The 23,779-nt window shown below is 46.0% G+C and overlaps 2 long non-coding RNA genes across 2 annotated transcripts; one reads left to right on the plus strand and one right to left on the minus strand.

Moving 5' to 3' along the window:
- Nucleotides 1-203: 203 nt before the first annotated feature.
- LOC107278108 (uncharacterized) lies at nucleotides 204-3,384 on the minus strand. The gene is made up of 2 exons (XR_001543518.3): nucleotides 2,762-3,384; nucleotides 204-1,765 (listed from the first exon to the last, which is right to left on the minus strand). It is a non-coding gene; the product is annotated as an uncharacterized lncRNA (long non-coding RNA).
- A 3,437-nt stretch (nucleotides 3,385-6,821) lies between these two features.
- LOC4329231 (uncharacterized) lies at nucleotides 6,822-8,881 on the plus strand. Its single transcript, XR_001542982.3, has 2 exons — nucleotides 6,822-7,299; nucleotides 8,654-8,881. It is a non-coding gene; the product is annotated as an uncharacterized lncRNA (long non-coding RNA).
- The last annotated feature ends 14,898 nt before the right edge of the window (nucleotides 8,882-23,779 follow it).

Here is a 23,779-nt window from a genome sequence, read left to right on the forward strand (position 1 = left end):
CATTAGTATATATAGGCTAGCTCAATTGGATGGACCCAATGCACTGTTAATTATGAAGTCAGGTAAATAAGAATTGATCATAACTAAATATGTATATCCAAAACAAAAAAAAGGGCTACATAATCACAAAATTTTACATTCAACTTACCCGATAATCTAGTTTTACATACCATCAAACTAAGTTGCTTTTGTTACTGACAATGAGAGATCAACTTTGTTTCTCCTTATAAAAAGAATATGAGGTTCATATCAAATAGGTAAAATTTGCAACAGGACATCTGAAAAACGTGTAATTAGCTAGGGGACATCGTAAGAACGTGTATTTGCTGTAGGGCATCGTAAAAAACTGGTAATTAGCCGCTGGACACTGGTGGGATTATTTTATTATTTTTGGAGGAATAGGAGAGAGAAACAATCATTAAAGACTAGTTTACCCTTGGCTCAAGTTAATCCAACGTGGGCCGCTAAACATTTTCTTTAGTTAGTCTTCACTAATCACGGGCTTAAACACATCTTACATTCTCATCACCAAGCAAAGAGCAAGAGAGGAGAAGAAACGATGGTGGATGTGAAGCACACGGTCTCATTTTTACAGGATCAAACTCTCACTCTCACAATCTCTGAACCTTTTGTCGAATATATGAATAGTTAACTGAAGAACAGAGTAGAACGAGCAGAGTTTTGGCACAGCGAAGTACCCTGCTGCTTTTCTGGTTTCCTAATTATTCTCCTCAATTACAGAGTTTGTTACATGCATAACAGAAAAAACACCCGATTGATCTGGATCCACTACTGACCGTGCCATCCCACGATCCAATTCAGTCCAACCGAAAAACTAGCTAGAAAACAGCTACATGCTAACTGGAAGTAAAACGGCTGCTGACAGATTCTAACACAGCCAACCATATGCAATGCAACTACAGAAACTAGATGCACAAGATTGCATTATTTAGCTAACATCGCAGGCCGCCGCTGACTGCTCGTTCGGCACCGCGTTCGCGCCAATGGTCGCCGTCGGCTACTGATGAGTGGCTGAGCGCGTTCATGTCTACATCACCGTGCTGGGCATGAAGGACATGAAGCCATGGAGCAGTAGCACCGGCGACAGTGGGCGAGCGAAGGAGGAGCGGCAACGGCAGGCGAGCCTGGGAGGAGCAGCGACAGCAAGCGAGCGCGGTGGGCGGAGCAGCGACAGTGGGCGAGCATAGGAGGAGCGGCGGCGGCCGCGGGCGAGGTTGAAGGCGACGGTTGAGAGCAGAGAGAGAGAGAGAGAGAGAGAGAGAACGAGAGAGGGAGAAAAGGATAAGGAAGAAAAAAGAAAAAGAAAAAAAAATCAAAGGGTAGATCTGTACTTACACAGCTGTTTCTCTCTCCAATTCTTCCGGATATAATAAAATAATCCCGAGGGTGTCCAGTAGCTAATTACCAGTTTTTTACGGTGCCCTATAGCAAAAACGCGTTCTTGCGGTGTCTCTTAGCTAATTACACGTTTTTTTGGATGTCCTATAGCAAATTTTGCCTGTCAAATATGTTTTCCTTACAAAGATATTGTATGATCAATACTTTCAGATTAGCATCAATGATGAAATAAGGAGATTTAACTATTTGTAATGAATAGAAAGTAAGACAATATTTTCAGTGAGGATAATAATATAACTTATCACCGAATCCACCGTCTTGTGATATCTCATTTACCACAGCCTTGTTTGGCATGAGCATTGCTCTCTCACTGAATTGTACAGTGGTTAAAGTCCCAGTTCTGCACCTGCATTTCTCAGTCCCAGCACTCTATGTCAACTTAAGAAAATGTAAATAAGGTCATGAACAGAAAAAACATGTGTTCTGAAGAAACGGAACATAACAATGTAGCTCCTTGAATTTGAGCTATGGTAGACTTTAATTCAGATTTTAATATCTAAAGGATAAGGCAGTGACTCGGTTATCAGAATATAACATGAAACAAATAATTTTGAGAGAGCATAATACAAGTATATGTGATCTAAAAGAAATGCAGCTTGTTATCAAGACAAAGTTCTTTGTGACTATAGGGTAGCCCAAGCAGAAGTTCTGGTTGTGATCTTCGTTCATGCAGAGGTGAAAATGGAAAGCAAAGAAACTCTAGTTTTAAAAGCAAAATAGAAAGGGCAATTTCTTTCTGCTGTTCTTATAGGTCAAAATTGTCCCACTGATGTGAGCATAGTAGAAACGATTTCTTGGGGTTAGTTTTGCTAGATTACTCCGTGCCATAAAAAAGATAAAGAAGATTTTATAAACAACTAGACAAATGTCCATAAAATTAGCATCAGGTAAGCAAAAGGTTTTGGATCTTAACGAACAATCATGTAAATAACTTATATAACTGCTAACTTTTTTTAACTAATGCTAACTAAATTTAAGCTCAAAATGCCTTACTATGTTTTCTTTTTCTCTCTTTCTTTTTTTTTTTCCTTTTGCAGATTAGTGCAGCAGCTACCTGACCATAGGTGAACGCATCGCTGCTAACAAAGTATACAGATAATGAAATGATTTGGAGGTCATTTAATCGATATCTGATTGACGTCCTCAACCATTGACACATACTCATCAGATTATAATATACATGAAGGTTACGGGTCATTAATCTGCTGATTGTATGCATGGAAAGCATGAAGCATCATGTCAGATATGGAAACCTTGCTAATAAATTAATTGAATTCAGAAAAAAAAATCTAGATGCATTTTTCCAGTTCAATTAAGAAAGTGTAGATGAGTCAGTATTCACCTAAAGAAACGAGTACCGGAATTGATAACTTGTGTGTATCTCCGGTGAGCTTTATTGCCTCTTTGCCAGAGAATAAACAAAATTGAGGATGACGGTGGATGAAAGGCTGCCGCCGTCTAGCTCGTTCCTCCACAGCGAGGTCAGGGAGAAGGAGGCCTAAAGATGAGCAGGAATAAAGGGAGAAAACCTGCAGCAGCTGTGGATTAACCAGAGACCGTCGGGGGTGGTCGACTGGAGCATCTCGCTGAGGAGGATGTCGTCGTCGTCGTGTCGTCGACAGTGTCGCCGCTCAGCCCGTGCATGTCGTCCGAGGGGAGCCCAGAATAGGGATGGGCAGGAGGCAGCGTCGGCGCTCGTTCTGCCCGGATCTGGCGCCCTTGAGCTCGTCCGATGAGGGACTGGTGGCGTGGCTTGGATGGTGCAGCGGTGACGTCTGAAGGGGATGGATAGGAGGCGGTGATGGGGAGGAGAAGGTTGCCGTGGTGCCTGGCATGGGAAGGAGATCAGGAGAAGGATGCAGCGGCGGCCGGCAGCAATAGGAGGCGGAGCGATGAGGAGGGGAGGCGGCGGCGTTTCGGGATGGCGGATAGGCGGGCGAGAATTTTCAGAATATGCCATCGAATACGCAATGCTTTTAGGATTTACCATTTAATTTGTGCTACTTTCAGAATACGCTATCGGAGTGCGAATTTTCTTCGTTCGGTGCCATTCCGTACCCCCAACGTCAATCACACCGTCATCGTCCATCTCCCGGCGCCGCCGACGTCAGTTCGCCACCTCCCGCGCTCGCGGGCGTCACGCCGTCGTCCGTCCGCCGCCGCCCGCTCTCATGTGCGCCACGCAGTCGTCCGTCCGCCCGGCGCCGCCGTCGTCAGTCCGCCACCGCCTGTACCCGCGTCAGCCGCGCCGTTGTCCGTTCGCCGCCGCCATCGTCGTCGTCCTCCGCAGCTTCAGGGCAAGCAAGCGCGGCCACCGCGCGTGTTTGGGGCGGAGCTCCGCATGTGGGGCGCGGCGATGCTCCAGGGCTGAGCCCGGAGCTGCGTCAAGATGGCGACGATATGACGCGGGCTCCTCGTTGCCTGGATTGGTGTCGTCGATGCCCTGGACGTCGACACGACGATGCGACCACCAAGGCCGTAGAGGCCATCGCCGTCGAGGCCTCATGCCGCGACCGTGAGAACACCTCGGTTTTAATCACCGGGGAAAAAAAGGAGTGGCTGTGTGGGGAACAAGTAGAAGAAAAGGAAGCTGAAAAGACCAAGCAAGCAAGCAACAAGGAGTCTCCTGCTTGCTTATGCGTGATATTTTGCATTTTAAGGTTGATGCTTCGTTCTGGGAAAAAAATATAGCGATTTGTGAATGTTTTCAGTCTAAGATTCTGGATGGTGCCATTTTGTTTTGAGCTCACACGTTTCACCCACCCATCATTCTCAAGTTCGTCTTGCTGCTATGTTTGCATGGTTTCTCCTCTCGAAATACCAAAAAAAGAGAGAAAAGATTGTTGTCTTTGATTCATAAGAACGAATGTTTCCTGAATATTGAGTAAGGAAAGAGAATCTGCTTAAACGGCTTTGTGGCGGAGCTGGCGAGCAGGCAGAGGCCGCCACATACGACAACGTCGACGAGCTGTTGGTGAGGACGACGACGGGGCGGCTGATGGTGGGCGACGACGACGGCCAAGCTGATGGTAGATGACGATGAGGGCGGCGCCGGGCGGACGGATGACTGCGTGGCGCACGCGAGGGCGGGCGGCGGAGGACGGACGACGGCGTGCCGCACGCGAGCGCGCGAGGTGACGAACTGACGTCGGCAGCGCCGGGAGCTGGATGACGACGGTGTGAATAACGTTGGGGGACGGAATGGCACGGAATGAAGAAAATTCGTACTCCGATGTGACGTATTCTGAAAGTAGCACGAATTTGGTGGTAAATCTTGAAAGCGGTGCATATTTGGTGGTATATTCTGAAAATTTTCCCGGCGTGTGAGCTGGTGACACCGCCGGACTGACCTCTTGGTGCTAGGTGGCAAACGACAAGATAGGGGAAGCCTCGAGGTTGGACCTGACGCAACCACCAACGTCGGAGGAGAGTGGAGAAGAGCCGAGAGGAGTAGGAAGGCGACGACGGTGACGATGGAGCGAGGCACCGGCAATGCCACAAAAGAAAGAGTAGGGGCCGGTGTTGGCAGCAGCAGGGGCCTGGGAGGTAAGGAGCGGAGCGAAGGAGGGAGGAGTGCGAGGCGAGGAGCTCACCGGAGCCCAATAACCTCACCGCCTTGGGAAAGGAAGGGGATGAAAGAGACGTGGGGAGAAATGAAAAAGAAGGGCAAGATGGCCATTTTGTTCTTAGATCGGGTGACATGGCCTCTTGCGGGCTCAAAAATGACACACGAGCAAGAAATCCTCTCTATCCGATGGCAGAACAGCGAAGTTATCCGAGAGAGTGGCATTTGAGAACACGCCATCCGGGAGAGTGGCAAATAGTCCAAAACCCCCTCCCTCCTTGCCATAGAGGCCGTCAGTGACGGCGACAGTTGCTGAGCCGGCTAGGGCGTGCACGAGGCGCGTTACCCTCTGCCTCCTTCCTAGCTGGAGCCGTTGGTGAGGGCGAGCTGGAAGTGGCGGAAGCTAGAACTGGCCGGATCTGGACCTACAACTCGACACCGGCGATGGAGATGAATGCACGTTAAGGCTGCCGCTAAACCAAGCCACAAATGAGGAGATTACAGTGAAGGCAATCTGGCAATGCGAGTGGAGCACCTTGCAAGCAAATGAAGAAAATACCTAGAAGTGAAATGTCTTTTGTAGTTGCTATGTCAGTCATTTGGCAAAATGCTGGGATACTGGTTTATTCTATAGTTTGACAGAATTAGTTCCTTTAGCTAGCTTGCAATTTTTAGTTGCAGACTTGGCATAAGTGATGGGATGGCATCACTGACACTGAGTAAGCTGTTTTTATCTTCTTTTTCCCTTTACCTTTCATGCTGGATATAACGAGCCTCGATATACTTGTACTAATGAAACTAGGAGGGGTTAGACCTCAATACTATTATACTATTAATATGTGATCCTACTTGTCGTACACACAATATATCTTAAAGTCTGTGTTATAGCTGGCTATAAATTTGTAGAACGTTGCTCTTCTCTCTCCTCTTTTATCCTTTTGAAATATGTTTATAACCGACTTATAGTCTACTATTGTATCTCCTCTAAGATATACACCGTCAACAGCAAGTTCTAATCAGTGAATCCACCGGCAGCTATACAAACATCAGAACACAAGAAGGAAAAAAGCAGCAGCAACCTAATGAAGTGGTAAATGCTGCATTCAAACGGCAGAAGAAAAAGGAAAAGGAGCACGTGTCACGCCTTGAAACCCCCAACACAGCCTTGCAAACCGACTGGATATGAGGAATCTTTATCTCTTATACCGATTTCTGGGTCCGATCCCTTAGCGTTGATTGGGCCACGTGGCTAAACCTGGAAGCAATTTTACATATGATAAAATCGCGCCACGTGTCCTATCCCGTAACACGGCCCCACACAGGGAGGAAGGTTGGAGGAGAGAGACCCCGAGCTAGAGGAAGAAGAAGGGCAAGATGGTCATTTTGCCCTCGGATCAGGTGACGTGGTGCTTTGCGGGCTCAAAAATGGCACACGAGCAAGAAATCTTCTCTCTCCAATGAAAAAAATAGCGAAGTCATCCGGGAGAGTGGCATTTAAGAACACGCCATCCGGGAGAGTGGCAAGCAGTCCAAAACCTTGATTTTTATGGATCTCGATTCTCGAGCGACGAGAGGTTGCTGGCAACAATGGGAGCAAGGTGAAGCGCCAGCGACACCGCGTGGCCGGCCAATGGTGAGCACCAACGATAAGCTTGCAGTTTCTGATAATTTTTAGTGTAGCAGAGCTATTAGGCCATTCACAATGGGTCTACATGGCATTCAGTCTCAACCCCTAAAAGCGAATATTCCTTGCCACATCATCCAACCGCGTGGCTTTCTCAAGTCCGAGTAGCCAACTTTGGCTATGAGTTCCTGCTCTCAGGCGGGCCCCACACTCATTGCTACAGGAAAGAGGGGCGAGGGGCGAGGCAGCCAACGGGGAGAGGAGCGGCGGCGCCGCGGGGCAGGTCGCCGGCGAGCTCGATCTGCAACCGGCACCGTCGCTACTAGGGCCACCCGATGTTGTCGTCGCTGCTCGGGCCGTCCCTCCACCCGGCGCCTCCGTCGGGACGGGGTCGACGTTGTTGCCGCTGCTCGGTACGGGGGGCGCCAGATCTGAGTGCTGGTAGGAGAGGAGGCGGCGGGGTCGTCGCCGCTGCATGCCGCCGGTGGGAGGAGAGGAGGGGGCGGGGGCTGGGGGGTCGTCGCCGTGTGCCGCCTCGTCGTCCCAGCGCCGGCGCTGCCCTCGCCGCCGCGCTCTGCCGACGGGTGTCGAAACAAGAATTCGGCAATAATAAAAGGGGGTAGCGCATGAGACCTAAAAGTGGATGGGTGCGGAGACAAGGATTTAGACAGGTTCAGGCCCTCTCAATGAGGTAATACCCTACTCTTGTTTGGGGATTTGAATCCGCCGGGTGTGTTATTGATCTGATGATCAGGTTGTGTGTCATGCCCCCTAGAGGGCCTCCTGCCCACCTTATATAGGATGGAGGGCAGGATTACAAGATAGAAATCTTAACCAATACGGTATCGGTTTCCTAAATCTATTTTACAATATTATCAAACCAGGACTTTAGACCGTTCCGTAATATACAAGGAAACGTAATACCCAAGTCAGGAGGTGGAGGAGAGGAGGGGGCGGGGGGTTGGGGGGTCGTCGCCCCAACACCGGCGCCGCCCTCGCTGCCGCGCTTTGCCAACGGGAAAGGAGGCGGAGGAGAGGAGGGGTGGGGGTGGGGGGTCGTCGCCGTGTGCCGCCCTCGCTGCCGCACTCTGCCGACGGGAAAGAAGGCGGAGGAGAGGAGGGGGCGGGGGTGGGGGGTCGTCGCCGTGCACCGCCCTCGTCGCCCCGGTGCCGGCGCCGCCCTCGCCGCCACGCTCTGCCGATGGGAAGGAGGAGAGGAGAGGGAGAACAGGGGAAAGGAGAAGAGGAGAGAGAGGGAGATAAAAAAATAAAAAAGATGCTACATGCATTGTGGAGTATGTAGCCTATAAAGTTCTTTGTCTAGTTGGCATGGGAGGAACACCAAAATTGCAGGGCGCTCTGTGAATGGCCTTAGTTGATTAGCCAGCAGCTTTTACAGAACATCACTAGATCAGTCAGCCACATGATTGGCACATATGCTTGTAGTTTCTGAAATTTTTACTGCATGTCCTGAATCTGAAGTTTTGGATAGATGAAAACTCAAATAACTCGATTGGATAGCAACATTTCCAAAATTTTGTTGTTCAAAGGAGCACATCGATTGATTTTTTTTCTGAACTTCTGACGATATGTTTCTTGTTGAAAAAGGAGATGGATTGGATTGTGTTTCTGAACTGCTCACTACGTACATATATATGGTCTCGTTGAACATGCTATTTTTAGCAGTATTATGACTACAAAATAGTAGTAGTTTTTTTTTGTGGATATGAAATATGGATAAGGATCATGCATAGGTAGGCCTGCTGCTAGAGTTTTGTTTTTGTGATGCTTTAAGCATCTCCATTTCCTGCTCTTATCTAAATTTTCATGTGTGCATTATTGAATTTGCATGTGCAATACGTGCAGAGCACTGCTTCCATCTGAATTTTCATTTGTTCGGTCATTATTTCGTCAATGCAATGTTTTGGAAAAATGGCAATAGCATCTTCAGGGTGGACAGCAACATTGATTTTCATTCATTTCAACCCCATGCATGAATCTTTTTTTTCTCATTTAGATGTATTGCACAATGTTATCGATTGCAGGTCAGGACTAAGGCAAGCCAAAGAACCACAATGAAGGAAATGGAATCTGACCGCCATACTTGTTTGAATAAAAAAAAAGGTGGTCTCAAGTTATGCATGGGTAATTTAGGTTATGTTTCTTGCACTACAATTACGTATATGCTACTCTGACTTACTAACAAATCATGTATACGATAACTCAGAGTTTTGCTATGTGAGCCAAAGGACTGAAGAGATGAAGTTCTCAAATTTGACTTCTATGGACAACCTGCTTAAATGAAAAATGGCAGTATTGTTATAGCAGCCACCGTTAGAAGCACAAACACATCACGGGTTGGTGCTTGGCGTGGCTGGTGATGACGGAATTGTGGCGAGATCAATATATGTTTGTGATCAATAATTCTTATAAGAGGTAATTCTCACAAGTACTCACAAGTAAATCTAAATTACTCAGAAAGATATTTCTATTGAAAATAGAGTAATTAACAGAATAAAATAAACATGAGAGGATTACCGACATCTCCGAAATTCCTCCGATTTCTTCTACTCTACTCTCTTCCTAATTCTAGTATACAAAATAGTACAACAGAGCCTCTTATAATTCAGCTCAAGCTTGGAAGTGTGTGAAGAAGCGAATGAGTGAAACTCCTTAAATAGGCAGTTAATGACGGTTGTGGAACGAGAATTGTCCGAAGTGCCCTCCAACCGCCATTAGGATCAAATCAGGAGCGTCCCTGCCAAACCCCAGGATCAACGGTGGAGATCAGGGTTCTGGGCTGGCCCATCTGGCCCTCAATTTTGGCCTGTGGACTCCTCCTGTTCTGCTTTATCCATTACTGTGAGTTTTGGGCTGATTCTCTGGTATTTTAGTAAAGTGTAAAGCCCCTCCCTTGTATGGATATGTTCCTTCTTCACTTTAGACTGATTTTTCTCCCAACTTCGGTGGTTTAGGACCTGCATCAATTAAACACCAACACTCGTGGAATATGTTAGAATTAACACCTACCACTATATTGGATGTTTTATTATATGAGTTTTATGCAAATGCTGGCGGTATAAAAATGTGTATTTAACAGCCGCCAACAATCGGGATTTCTCGAGTCCTAGTTGATTTCTAAGCCTAATTGGACGTGGGAAAGACCATGGGAAGTAAGTCCACCCCTAATATAAATATAAGGGGGACAAGTTCGATTGAAACAATAACCACTCAATCGTCAAACTCAATTTAGTTATCCAAACCCTCTATATTCTACATCTCCCTCCTTGCTTCCAATCCCAAGTAAATTCTCCCCAAATCCCCTAATTGCTCGCCGCCTCTCGTCTCTACGGTGTTAAAGGACATCCTAGCTGGCCTGCCGAGTCTAGCACAAACCAGAGCGCATTCACCCTAACAGGGTCCCTCCTGGGTGTGTGTTCGGCAGCCTCTACCCACACCCTACAGCGGCACGTCTCCGGGTGATTCCGCGGGTTGCACATAACATGCTCAAGTTGTGGCGGCGCGATTCTACATCAACAACATGCACATGCGTGATCTACCTGTACAGGTACACATCAACCAGTGACTGTTCTAGCCAGAATCCACAAAGCATAGATGTTAACAACAAAATTTGGTAAGATACGTGGACATAAGGATGGATCCGAAGCGGATTTGAAGGAGTTAGTTTGGTTTCCAAAATGAAACAATGCATCTGCTGGAGTCTGTATCAGTCGATATAGAGTTGGATTTGATTAGTCGATACATACGATTTCGAGTTCATGATGAGTTCGGATTGAGGATTCAGAATTATTGCCATACAAGGATAGAGTCCAAAGAAGCAATTGCATCTATTAATTAGGATAAGAGTAAGCTTTCCTTTTTGTGTTTTAGAAATCTATATTAGCATCCACAATGGGCTGGTGTGTTTATTTTGTGAAGTTTGAATCATGTCCGATATGAACAAGTTTTGTACTACGAGTATAAATATATGCCCAGGGTCTTGTATGAAGAACAACAACAGTTCAATATACTCTCAGTGCATCGCCAAACTTTTTGTTTTCAATTTTCTCAATGAGTTCTTGTTTCGAGTTGGGGCATCTTCTTCGATCTTCCGATGAGAGGTATGACTTGTCACAGTAGTTTGCATCGGTGGATTAGTATAACGTTTTAAATGTTCTAATCTATCTATTGTAGCTGCTGGTTATCAGTTATCTTAGTGTTAACAATGGAATTTTGCATCAGATTCAAAAAGGAAGAAGGAAACCGAAGCGGATTTGGTGTGGTATCAAGTTTATCTCCAAGACGGACTAAGCATCAGCTAAAAATTGGACAAAGGCTTGGCTTGGCCGGTACGATATAACTTGGGCTCGGCATGGGCCTAGATCAGGATAACCGGCATTGCCAATCAGAGATAGAGCTCATGTAAGGCAATTGTATCTATTAATTAGGATAGTTATGTCAGTTTGTTAGAGATTTGGTAAGAGACCACCGTATATGGTCTTGTTTGTATTTTATCTTTAGAAAGGTTCGAGTCGTGTCCATAATGGACTAAGTTTGTATTCGGGGTATAAATATGAACCCCATAGCATTGTAATACGGGAGATAATCCAATACAACTTTGGCGCATCACCACCCTTTTCTCTTTTACTTTTCGACGAGTTTGCTTCACAAGAAGCAACCCGTCTCGATGGCTTGTGCTATCGTGGGCTAATATGTCATTTTTAGATATTTTAGTCCTTTTTATCGTGACCATCGTTATCATATGTCTCTATTAATTTAGTCTTAGCATATCAATTTAGCTCTATCGGTTGCTTCTCGCTTTAGGGGTCCTGCCGGTATCGGCTAAATCGTGTTGCTAGATTAGATTAGCTTAGACATCTACCACCCTGAAAATTTAGTCAATGGCTTGATTGTTTAGATATCATGTTTCTTTTCATACTTAGTGCCGCATCAGTATATTCGACCTACTAAGTCGTGTTTAGAACCATGATCTCTAGCCTGTTTCTTGATTGTTAATAAGGGTAGTATCGGGGTTTCAGTCGATCTTACCTAATATGCATACTCCTTTACTAAAGTTTTATGTATATTTGCCACTTATATAGACAGATCTCCCTATAATCACGTCCCAAAACGACTCTAAAATACATCCTCTAAATTATGCCAAGAATAATTAAAATCCATGTGAAAGCCTCCAACAATTAAAAGGTGCAAAGTTAAAAGTCAAATAAGGCTTGGGAGATTTTTGTATATTTCCTAAAAGCCTAAAATGCGTAAATAAATTTTAGTGGAATTTTCAGAGCACAAATAATAATTATTAAGAAATAAACAAAGTTAAAATGATTTTATAAAAAGAAAAACTCTAAAAAGTCCCCTTTCCCTCCCTCTCCCTCTTGGGCCGGCTCGGCCCATCTCCCTCCCCCTCCCTCTCCTCTCCCCGCGGCCCATCCGGCCTCTTCCCGCGTGCGCGCCGCTGACGGGCGGGCCCGCCCGCCACCCTCGCTGACGGGTGGGGCCCACCCGTCATCCCCTTCCTCCCGCCGCTCCCGCCGCCTCGCCCGCGCCCTAGCGCCGCCGCCGCCGCCGCCGCGAATCCCGCCGCCTCCCGCCGTCTCCGCGTGCAATAAAGAGGGGGAAATCACTCCCCGTGATCCCCTCTCCCTTTCCCCCCATTTTTCCCTCTCTCTCTCTCGTTCAAACGGGCGGATTTGCCCCCGCAAATCTCGCCGGCGCCATTGATGGCAGCCGGACCTCCCGCGCCGGTTTCCTCCCTTCCCCGGCCACCCTCTCTCGACCCGGCTCTATTTAAACCCTCCCCGCACCTCTTCCGTCCGTTTCCGCCTCTCGCCGCCCTTTCTCCTCGCCGGAATCGAGCTCGCGCCGTCGCTCTCTCTCTCTGCCGTCGCCGTCGAGCTCCGGTCCGCCGCCGTCGTCGCCCCGGACCACCTCCCACCTCGGCGCCGCCTCCTTCGGCTTCGCCGCATCCTCGCCGACCTCGTCCACCCCTCCATTTCGCTCGCCGCCCGCCGGAACGCCGTCGACCCCGTCGACCCGAGCCGCGCCGCCGCCTTCCTCCGCTCCGGCCGCCTTTTTCGTCGTCGCCGTCGACCTAGGGTGAGCCGTGGACCGCCTCTTCTTTTCCCCCTTCCCTTTCCCTCTCTCAGCCGCCGCTCTGCCGTGCCTATGGCCACCGCCGGCGACCATAGGGGCGCGGGCGCCGCCTCCCGCCGGCTGTGCCGGCTTGGCCGCCCTCGGGCGCGCCGAGTGGCTGCCGCGTGGGGCCCGGCCGTCAGCCGCCCGCGCCCTTAGGTGCGGCTGACGCGTGGGACCCACGGCGCCGGCCGGTGTCACACCCCGAAGTTCTCCTCCCAAGTCTAAAATTTAATTTATAAGAGACCCTAAGAAAATACCGGTGCAAAGCAAGAGTAAACCCTTTTAAATCAATGCAAATAATAATCGGAATTGGCATGTGGAATTTTTCTTGAGTTCTACATGTCGAAATTCACTAACAGGATTTTTAGTGGAATTTTCAGAGCCCTAGAAATAATTTTAACCAATTAAAATTGAGCAAGAAATATTTTAATTCCAGGGAAAATCCTTTTCTCTTTTTTTTTCTTTCTTTTTCTTTTTCTTTTTCCCTCTCTTTTCCGAATGGGCCGCTGGCCCATTCTCTCCTTTCCTCCCCCTCCTCCCTGCTGGGCCGGCCGCAGGCCGAGGCCCAGCCAGGCCGCCCCGCCTCCCTCCTCTCCCGGGGTCGCCGACAGGTGGGGCCCACCTGTCGGGTCCTCCCCCAACCTCCCGCCGCTCCCGCCGCACCACCGCGCCCGCAACCGTCCCCGCGCCCACGTCTCCGCCTCCTCCGGGCCACGTCGGCCACGCCCGCGCGTGCGCCGCGTTCCCCGCGCCCACTCCCCTCTCTCTCCCGCCCGCGCCCGCGCCCGAGATGGCCGGGATTTGATTTTCGAATCCCGCCTCTCTCTCCTCCCCCACTCCCCCACATCGGCCGGCGATTCCCACCTCTCCCGGCCACGTCCGGCCCCCTCTCTCCCTATTTAAGCTCCTCTGTCGCCCCCTCTCGCTTTTTCCCCATTTCGCCGAACTCTCCCAAGCCTCCCATCGCTCCCGCGCCGTGCAACCTCTTGCCGCCGCCGTTTCCGCTACTCCGGCCGCCGCTAGCCGCTGCTAGGGTCGCCGCCGCACCGCGCCGTCGCCGCCGTCGGGTTCGCGAGGCTAAGCTCCACCCCGGCCGCCCCTTCCCCGTCGGGATTCATCGCCGGAATTCGCATCCCCTCGCGCTCCGGTGAGTTCAACCTCTACCGCCGCCTTCGGCCATGAATGCCGGTCGCCGTGGTTCATCTCCCCCCTCTAATCTCTCTCTTCTCCTTCTTTAGGGTACCCCGAATCCCGTCCGTCGGTTGCCGTCGTCCTCCCGTGGCTCGTGGTCGTCGTTCGCCGTCGTCTTCCTCCGCGCCGGCCACCCTCGGTGAGGCATCCCTCCCCTCTTTTCCCCTTCCTCCCCTCCTAGTACCGCGCCGCCGCTTCAAGTCACGCGCCGTCGCCTTCGGCCGCCGCCGCCGCCTCCCGTGCCGCCGGTCGCTGCCGCCGTCGGCCGCGTGCCGTCGCCGCTAGCCCTGGCCGGCCGGTCGGCTTTGATGTCGAGCCGAGCCCGGCGGCCGCCTCTATCGCCGCCCGTCCGATCGGCCCCGAGGGCGATCTGGGCCGTCGGTCCCGTGGACCGGCGGTGGACCACCCGCGTGGTCCCGGTCCACGGTGAACCGCCCCCCCTTGAGCCGCTGACCAGTGGGGCCCGCCTATCGGCGCCGCGCCTCCCCCGTGCTGACGTCAGCCCTGGAAAATATTGCGCAATAAATTATTTAAGGATTTTTGTTATAGTAATAAACACAATGAATCTTCTAAAATTCATAACTAATTCATCCGAGCTCCGTTTAAGCCCATTCAAGTCTCAGTAAATCAAGAAAAATGTGTAGAATCCATTAAAAATGGTTTTGTTCTCTGTTTCAGTAGTCTTATAGCCTGTTTGCAATGTTTGCCTTGTATGTCGCTAGATTCCGGTTCCTCCGACGCTCCGGTGTACTTCGAAATAGTCGCCGAGGTTCCTCCAGCAGCAGAGCAAGGCAAGTCATGCTTGTCACTTGAATATGTTGATCCTATATTGCAAATGCTCTATTATTTTCTTTCAAATACTGAATTGTTTTATAATGTTACTATGGGATGTTTACCTATTGTCATAGCCATGCTATTGTTGTACCATGTCTCTTTGTCAGCTTGGGGTTATAACATGATTAGAGTTTGGACTAGGGATTGCTTAGCCATGCTTAGTTCAACTAGTGCACAATGGGGAAAATCTTATTAATGAGTAGACTGTTGGTTTTAATGGTTTTGTTGGATTAGTGCCACCGCTTTGGTGTTGGTTAATTAAAATAAATCACATGGTGGGCTGTGGGTGCATGGTTTTGCTGGTCGCACCCATGGCAGTTAAGGACCGGTTCGCGGGATGCCCTGGAAGAACTTATCGTACTTACCACAAGCCAGCGTGGGCAACGGCTGGGCTTGTAGCGTAGCTTTTCTCTAGCCGACGCATCCAGGCAAGGGTGGGCGTGATGGAGTTTGGATGGGTCCTGCGACGGCCTATGCGGCTTCCGGATTCACCTAGGCACGAGAGGGGACTGCTCGCTGCCTTGCGAGGAGTGGGGGTGAAACCTGAGGTGTGGTGTGCTTGGTTAGAGGGGGTTATGCGAATGGTCCTGTCACGGCCTCTTTCCGGTATGTCGTGGTGGCATGTCGGCGCACGGAAACGTGTCGTGGGGCTGTGTCTTGTGGGTACAGTTGTACACCTCTGATCAGAGTAAAACTATTCGAATAGCCGTGACCGCGGTTATGGGCGGTCGACCAGATTCACCGTGATTAGTCTCACCCTAGTGTAATCTTTTGAATTTGGATAGTTTAGGTGGATGGTTGGGCCTGTTGCAACGTGGGATAGCGTTGGACAGTGGATAGTTAATACTAATTAATTATTACAACTGTTTAATCTTTCAACTTCTGTTTATAAATGCTCGCTTTATGCAAATGAACCACTTTAGCTCTTCTTTGATGATTCCCTGCATCATGCCTCTATTCCGGTATGACTTGCTGAGTACAGTGGGTAGTACTCAGTCTTGCTCTATTTTTCCCAACCCTAGAGTACGAGTATGTGTCAGATGAAGGTTTCTCCGAGGAGTAAGCTTAGTCCGTGCCGTCGAGGATGCCTGTGGAGTGGTGTTCCCGCTGTAGTTCTAGTCAAGGCTTAGCTCCTGTTGTCTCTCTTTCTTTCCGCTGCATTTATGTAAGACTTTTATGATGTTTGTAAGACGTGGATCTGAATGTCGACATTGTCGTTTGTGTACCCCGGCCGGTCCTGGACGGGGATTTCAATGCACATTCTGCTTGGAATTCTATTCGGGAAATTCTGGGCGTGACAGCCGGTGTGAGCCCGGGTGCACCCGGTCCACCGTGGACCGTGAGGCTGCCGCGTGGGCCCTACTCCCGTGGACCCGGTCCGCGCGCCCCCTCCCCTCGGCTGACACAATAAACCCTTTTAAAATTAAAATTTAAATGAAGAAATTCGCAAATATTCATTTAAAGAGCATATAAACTTTAAATGACCATAAGTTGGCCATTTGAACTCGGAATTGGACCGTTCAAGTCTCTAATTTTTCCTTAAGAAGTCAAGAACCCATTTTTGTGCTTTGTTCCAGCTTGTTATATGGAGTTTATTAGAGTAAAAGCCTTTTCTTTTCCGTTGGTCGTGTAGACGCTGCAGCTTCGGAAGATCCGCTCTTCGTGGAAGTTGAAGCCGACGTTTGGGAAAGCGAGCAAGGCAAGTCACATCATCCTTGAACATATTGAATCCTAGTTTATAAAATTATTTTGATTTAACTTATTGCATTATCGCTTTATTTAAATTCCCGCGTTATCATTGTTTTATCTAGCCATGCTTATGTACCTTTGTTATGACCTTATTATTGTTATTGTTATTATTTCCTTGTTCACCCTAGAATAAACAAAACCCCAACTAGTGGACACTCTACTCATGGTACCACTAGTATAATTTTAGTTAGATGCTTCGCTGGTTAATTAGGTAACATTAGGTGGTTTACAACTCTAGACTTTGGGAATACTCTTATCACCTGGACACTATGGAATTGTTGGACTATTGTGGAATTGGATTCACACCTCCTCCTCTATTCAAAATCCTCAAAATGGTTTTAGGCTGGGCTCGGGGTGCATGGTTTTGATAGTAGCACCTCGGCCATATAAGGACCGGTCTTCGGGCCTATGTTGCAAAGCACTACCGTACTTCCACATGTCTAGTGGGTAAGGCTTAGTTTGTGGCTCAGTCTGGTTATAAAAAAAAGTACACGGATGGAGATGGACGAAGTCGGGGGGTCGATGGACATCTCTAGGGCAAATGAAGGCTACACGAGCTGCGGCCCGGTAGTCGAGATGTCATGGCACAGGGCCGGTGTCCTGCTGCTAGGGGCTCAGTCCTGCCTACCTGTCCCGGAGGTTCCGGCCGTAGGTGGGGTTGGGTCGGTACTCTTATCTATGGCTAGGATGGGTTGGAAACTATGTCACGTCTTCCGTCCATATACCGTGGTGGTATGTGGCACGTGGTTACACGTGAGGAAGATGTGTCTTGTGGGTAAAGATGTACACCTCTGATCAGAGTATAATCTATTCGAATAGCCGCGCCCTCGGTTATGGGCAAGCCGAGCAATGTACCCAAGTTAGTGTTTTAATTCTTAAAACCTGCTTAACAACTAAAATGTGGAATGGTTGGCCTGGGTTGGCTTGGGACGAGCTGGGACGCAGGGTCGGGTTGCCAGTTCGGTCTGAATCATCGTAGGCCTTGGGTTAAGGCAGGTTCGTGTGGGTTCACGGCCTTGTTTAATAATCTTGTATAGCTCTAGGATCGTATTTACAAAATAGCTTTGAGCAACTAAGTGTCTTTTAATGCTGTTTGCTGCAAACCCTAACCCTTTATATTATAACCCCCTTGTACTCCCTTGCATTTATCCTGCACTTGTGGGTGTGTCTTGTTGAGTACGGTGGTTGTACTCAGTCTTGCTCAATTTTTCCCAAACCTAGAAGAGGAGCCCCTGGAAGATGAAGGCTTTGGTGTCTAGCTCGCGCCTGCCGTCAAGCGCCTGTGGTCGTCACCCTAGTCTTCCGCTGTTTCCCGTTTGTCTTTGTGTGTGCTGGGTCTTCGCCGCCCATGTAATAAATTAACTATTTACGCTTCCGCTTGTTAAACTCTGAACTATATCAACTTTTGGTGTACCTTGCCTCCTGGGACAAGGAATAATGCACGCACGTAAGGAACGCCCGTTGGGTTATTTTTGGTCGTGACAATAGTTATGTCAAACCAGATTGGTATCGGCTGGGCTATCTAAACTACTAACCAATTATAGTATGATATATTTATATAGATTGATTCGTCTATATAAGCATGTACTAGAGTATTAGCTAGTACATTATCTTCCTTGCTCTATTTGCTCTAAATATTGTTCTATCAGCTACTTTCATAGTATTGTCTTAAACTTCTTTATTAAATTTTGATGGACAGTATTACAGCCAATAAGGCATGTTTAGAGTTTAATATTCACTAATTTACCTAGTCTATAGCTAATTTGGTATAACTATATCGGCTGAGACCACCAACGATATGCTACCGGCCCATCGGCCGATCGGCTATCGGTTAACTAATTCTGCTTTTTGTCTTTCTTGCTGATTGCAGGATTAACTCAGCTAGCATGCCCTTAACACACTCGAGGCTAGCCTTGGACCTGCACTGGAGTTAAGCAGATCTCCCAGGCCGCATTGTTTTTACATCAACACTTAGTTAATCTAACCCGATGACTCGATTTACTTGCATCGGCCAAGCCTTTTGTATGGTTTTGCTAGTATCGGCTAAATCGTTTAGTCAGTTTAGATTAGCTAAGATATCCACCACCCTAAAAATCAATAAAAAGCTTGATTGTTTAGATTTTATGCTTCCTTCCATACTTAGTGCTGCATCAATTGAGTTTGACCTACTAAGTCGTGTTTAGAATCATAGCAACTAACCTTGATTGCAAATAGGGGAAGAATCAGGGTTTCAGCTGATCTTAACTGATATGATTGCCTTTCTTTGTTTAATATCTTCAATCTAGTTTTTCATGTTATATCTGCCCTTTATATAAGTATATCACTCTATTTAAATATATCAAGCTTGTATTCAATTTTGGCCAGATTATCATATTTGGGATTGATGCTTGTTTGGTATATTTACTTAGAATGATATTCTTATATAAGGTTGTATCAGAGCAATAGCCAATATTGTATCTTTATTAACCTAAACTCTATATCATCTGCTAAGATATTATTGACGAAAAATCCGTGATCGGCCGATAGTGCCGGAACTGTGTTGGCGCGAACTAAGCCGACGAACACAGCGGCTTGGGAGATCTGCTTAGCTCCAGTGCAGGTCAAAAATATTGATGAGATGTGGGCGTGCCAGTCATTTTGATCCTACAACTGACAAGATATGTAAACAATAGATCAAATAGCCGATCGACTAACAAGCCGATGGAGCAATTCTAGTCGATACCGATACCAGCCGATGTCGATAGGGTTTTGAGCAATCAGCTCTATGTACAATTAATGTAGATTCTAACACTCGAGTAAATAATGATATATAGATAATCGGCTGATAATAATATATTTAAGCAACAATATAATCTAATAGAAACCAATCGGCTAATAATGATCAAGTGTTGATCCAAAGGTTAAAGCATACATCGGCTGGAGGTCTGATGTCAATAAATCCAAACGATTAGATAAACAGTAAAACCTTTGCTGCAATCGGCTAAATCCAACTTGTATGTAATCCTTATAAGCCGATGCAACATCCAGATAACTCATCATCTGAAACCCCGATGAAACCCTTATTAGCAATCAAAAAGCAGGATAGAAATTATGGTTCTAAACACGACTAGGGCTGATGCAGTGCAAGGTATGAAAATAAACATAATATCTAGACAACCAAGCTTTTCACTATTTTTTAGGGTGGTGGATACCTTAGTTAATCTAATCTAGCATGATAATTTAGTCGATACCAGCATAAACCCTAAAACGAATCTCAACCGATATGATCAAATTAAGATGCTAAACTAGATTAACTAAGATATATGATAACTAGCGGTCGTAGAAGATAGATTAGAATATCTAAAGCGATGCCCTAATCCGCCAACGCAAACCACTGAAACAAGTCATACCTCTTGTCAGAAGATCGAGCCGATGCCCTAACTCAAAGCAAGAACTCGTCGAAAAAGTAGAAAGGTAAAAGGTGGCGATGCGCTGAAGTTGTATTGATTGCGAAATAGTTTACAATGACCCCGGGTGTACAAATTTATACCCATGGGTAGATACTAGTCCTTGTTGGACAAGAAAGAAACTTTACTAAAATAAAGAAAATATAAATTCCTTATCGGACACTAAACACACTTTCCTCAAGATAAAAGGAAACTAACAAACTCTTCCTAATTAATAGATAAACTGTCATGGAGCATCCTCTTTGAACTCGGTCATTTCTAGATAAACTTCCTTTAATAGATTCCTTTAAACCGAATCTACTAAGAATCCGACTATTGGTGACTTGATAACTCCCATCGGCCGATTCCAAGATGCTAAAGCTGATAGTGAATCTAAGCCGATGATGACTTCGGGGCTTATCAAATTTTGATGTTAACACATGGTTACAGATATGATCCGCAAGCGCACAGATATACCATTGTAGCATTTCACTTGGAAGTATTCCAAGGTATCGTATTTATTTAATCCCAAGGGAAGATATGATAAGAGAGTACTTTGCTACTAATTTATATATTACTTGTATACATCAAAGTCTATGCAGGGGTTAATTAATTCAAGGGTAGGATAAGGTTGACACGAAGAATGAAGAACTAAGATACTCTCACTAATATATATAATCTAGGCTAAATGGAGAAAGAATAAGAAAATAATCATTCCTATACTTCTAGTATACATTCATCTTTAGTTTACAATCATGTAGCCAATACCCCCTAACTATGCCCTCGCGGTGTTTCTAGAGACTACCCCTGATGCCGAGTTCCTTACAACAATCCGTTATGACCATCCAACCGGAAATGAATACGGAGGAGTACCCATACCAGGAAAGTGTCTTTGGACTATATACTAACATGGAGGAATACCCGTACTAAGCTATCACCATCAGCAGCCCACCTCTACTGACCTGCAGTATATAACCCCAATTAATGATATCTAATAATCTAAGCACCACGCTTACATTATTAAATACAACTCTACATCCCCAAGAACGACATAGAGCAATCACTCGCATGAACATTAAACCCACACCAATGCATATCTCAGGTAAGCTAGCTACACAATTATATCGAGACAAGTATAAAGTAAAGCCGATACTCAGATAATATAAATTAAGTAAAAGACCGAAACTATATAAAGAAGAATATTTCATTAACTCTATAAGTCTTACAAAAGGAGGAAAAGCTACTAGAGCCATACCCAAAATCTCTTGAAGACTCGAGGACTAAATGAACTATTCTATTCCTACTCCACTAGCACAAGAATACTGAACTAAACTTGAGAGAGAGCTCTTGATTTTCTTCTTGGAGTGTGTGAGGGAGTGGAGGAGGTGATGGCCTTATATAGGCTACTGTTGGTATTTCTTAACGACATTACTAGAAATATAATTCCCAGCAATGGCGCAGAAATACTTCTGGTATATTATGGTTACAGAGTTCATCTGCAAGCGCACGGATATACCATTGTAGCATTTCACCCGAGACTATTCTAAGGGTATCGTATTTATTTTATCCCGTGGGAAGATCAAGTAGAGAGAGCTTGACTAATAGTTTATATATAACTTGAGATAATCATATTCTAAGCAGGGATTAAGATAATCCAAGGGTAGAGTGACACACAAACATTACTACTCATCCTCATAATAAATTATCTAAGCTAGGTGGAAAGAAAAGAGAAAGAAAATCTATTCCTATACTTCTAATATACATAGTATACATATATTCTAGTTAACTGATATACTAGCTAATACTCTCTATCCGATGCTCTCCTGGTACTTCGAGAAGCCACCCCTGACTGCCGAGTTCCTTACGATAGCCCGTCATGACCTTACAACCGGGGCTAAATACGGAGGAATACCCTTCCCAGGAAATTAACTTAGGATTATATACCGGCACGGAGGAATACCCGTACTGAGCTGTCACCATCAGCGGCCCACCTCTCATCCACAATATATAACCCCAAATAATGATACCTCATAATCTAGACACCACGTCTAAACTACCAGATACTACTTTAATATCATCGTCATGACATAGAGTAATTGCATATGCAAACATTATACCCGCACCAAAGCATCTCCTCCACTTTAGTGTCATTCCCTGCAAATACTAGTGGAAGTTTATTATTCTAATACATTTATGCATTGCAAGCATCACTAGTTCTCCTCTATTTTGGTAATATTGACGGTCAAAACTGATCTATAACGACCGTCAACAAAACCCCCCAAGCTTGGACCTTTGCTCGTCCCGAGTGAAGGACGAAAGGAATCAAAGACTTGGTTGTTGATCAGGAGTTGCTACTATGCTGCATATCTCAAAGATACAGGTGCAAGGTATATGTACTCTCTCTCAGATTAAATAATTTTTGGCACGGTGGCTTACCCTTACCCCTGATTCCCACGAGACACTGCTTTTCCTTGCCTTGGGCGGTTGAAAGATTGAACAGCAATTTAGAGTACCAATCACCCGATCTTTATATTCAACTCTTATTCCGGAAGTTTTCAAATGATTTTGCAAAAAGAAAACCAAGTTCCTCAAATGATTCACTCAGTCTCTCTTAGTGTATCAACATGAATTCCTCACCAAATGTTGTCTTGTTGATTCCTACTCTAAGGTTTTATATGTAGAGCTCGGTAGGGATCAAACATGGCATACTTGCATTCACATTTATTACTAAGTCAAAAACTTAGACTAGAGCAGATAACTAAACATACTCAAGATCAAGATCGTGCATAATGTGTGTGTGGTATATGGTGGAATGGCACATGAATAAAAAAATAAAGAAAATGCTTCTCCTTTGCGCTTACTTTCTTCTCCCAAAAATCCTTCTTTTATTGATTAGGAGAGGGCATGGCTATATTATTTTTTTTCAATCATGCTCATGCTTGATGGAGCATAACTTTATTTTTTTTTCTTTCATAACCATGCCTTTCCCTCCTTCTCTCTTTTTTTTTCAAAAAGTATATTATTTTCTTTAGGAGAAGAAAGCACATGAAAGCATGGAGAATTTATTTTGATGGTAATATGGAAATGGAATGGAATATTGCTTAGCTCCCAGTGTAGGAGTTTGGCATATGCATATATGTGGGTGTATGACCTTGATCATAGAGCATGAGAAGTATCTACACAAGTCACAAGAGTTTGATAGAGTTCAATGGAATGACAAGCAACCAAAATGTATATGGTTTAATCATGATAGCATATTTTTGGCTCTGGTAGGAATTTATATCAAATGAGGAACTTTCAAATTTATTAGTTTGAAAAACAAAACATCCGGAATTCAAGTCAAACTAGTATCAGGATCATAGTAACTCTTATTTACTATCTCATATCTCACAACAACCTAGACTTAGATCAGCAAGTGCAGCCCATTTACCTGAGGTTCCCGGATAATTGTTGGCTACTTATATTTAACCTTTGAGAGAGTATTTACCAAGAACCCATATATCAGAGATATAAAATAGAGCAACTATTTATCATTTCAACAAAGAGAACTAGCTTGTCTTACCTAGCTTGACTCAAACCTATCCTATCTTTTTGGTATTTTATATTTTGCAAATTTTTATGTTGTTTTCAAGTTTTATAAAATGCAATTGGAAAGGGAAATATGCAATGTGATACAAGTTACCTCAATAGGGGGGAGCGATGTCTCCCCCCAAGCTTGGCTTTCGCTCAGGGTCCTTGATAAGGATTGAACCCCCGAAAACGGAAGTACGCTTGAAGGTCATCGTGCTTTTGCTGCATCATGTTGTTGTTGTTGGCGAACTG

Source organism: Oryza sativa, chromosome 2 (genome assembly GCF_034140825.1).
Source record: "Oryza sativa Japonica Group chromosome 2, ASM3414082v1".
Lineage (NCBI taxonomy): Eukaryota > Viridiplantae > Streptophyta > Magnoliopsida > Poales > Poaceae > Oryza > Oryza sativa.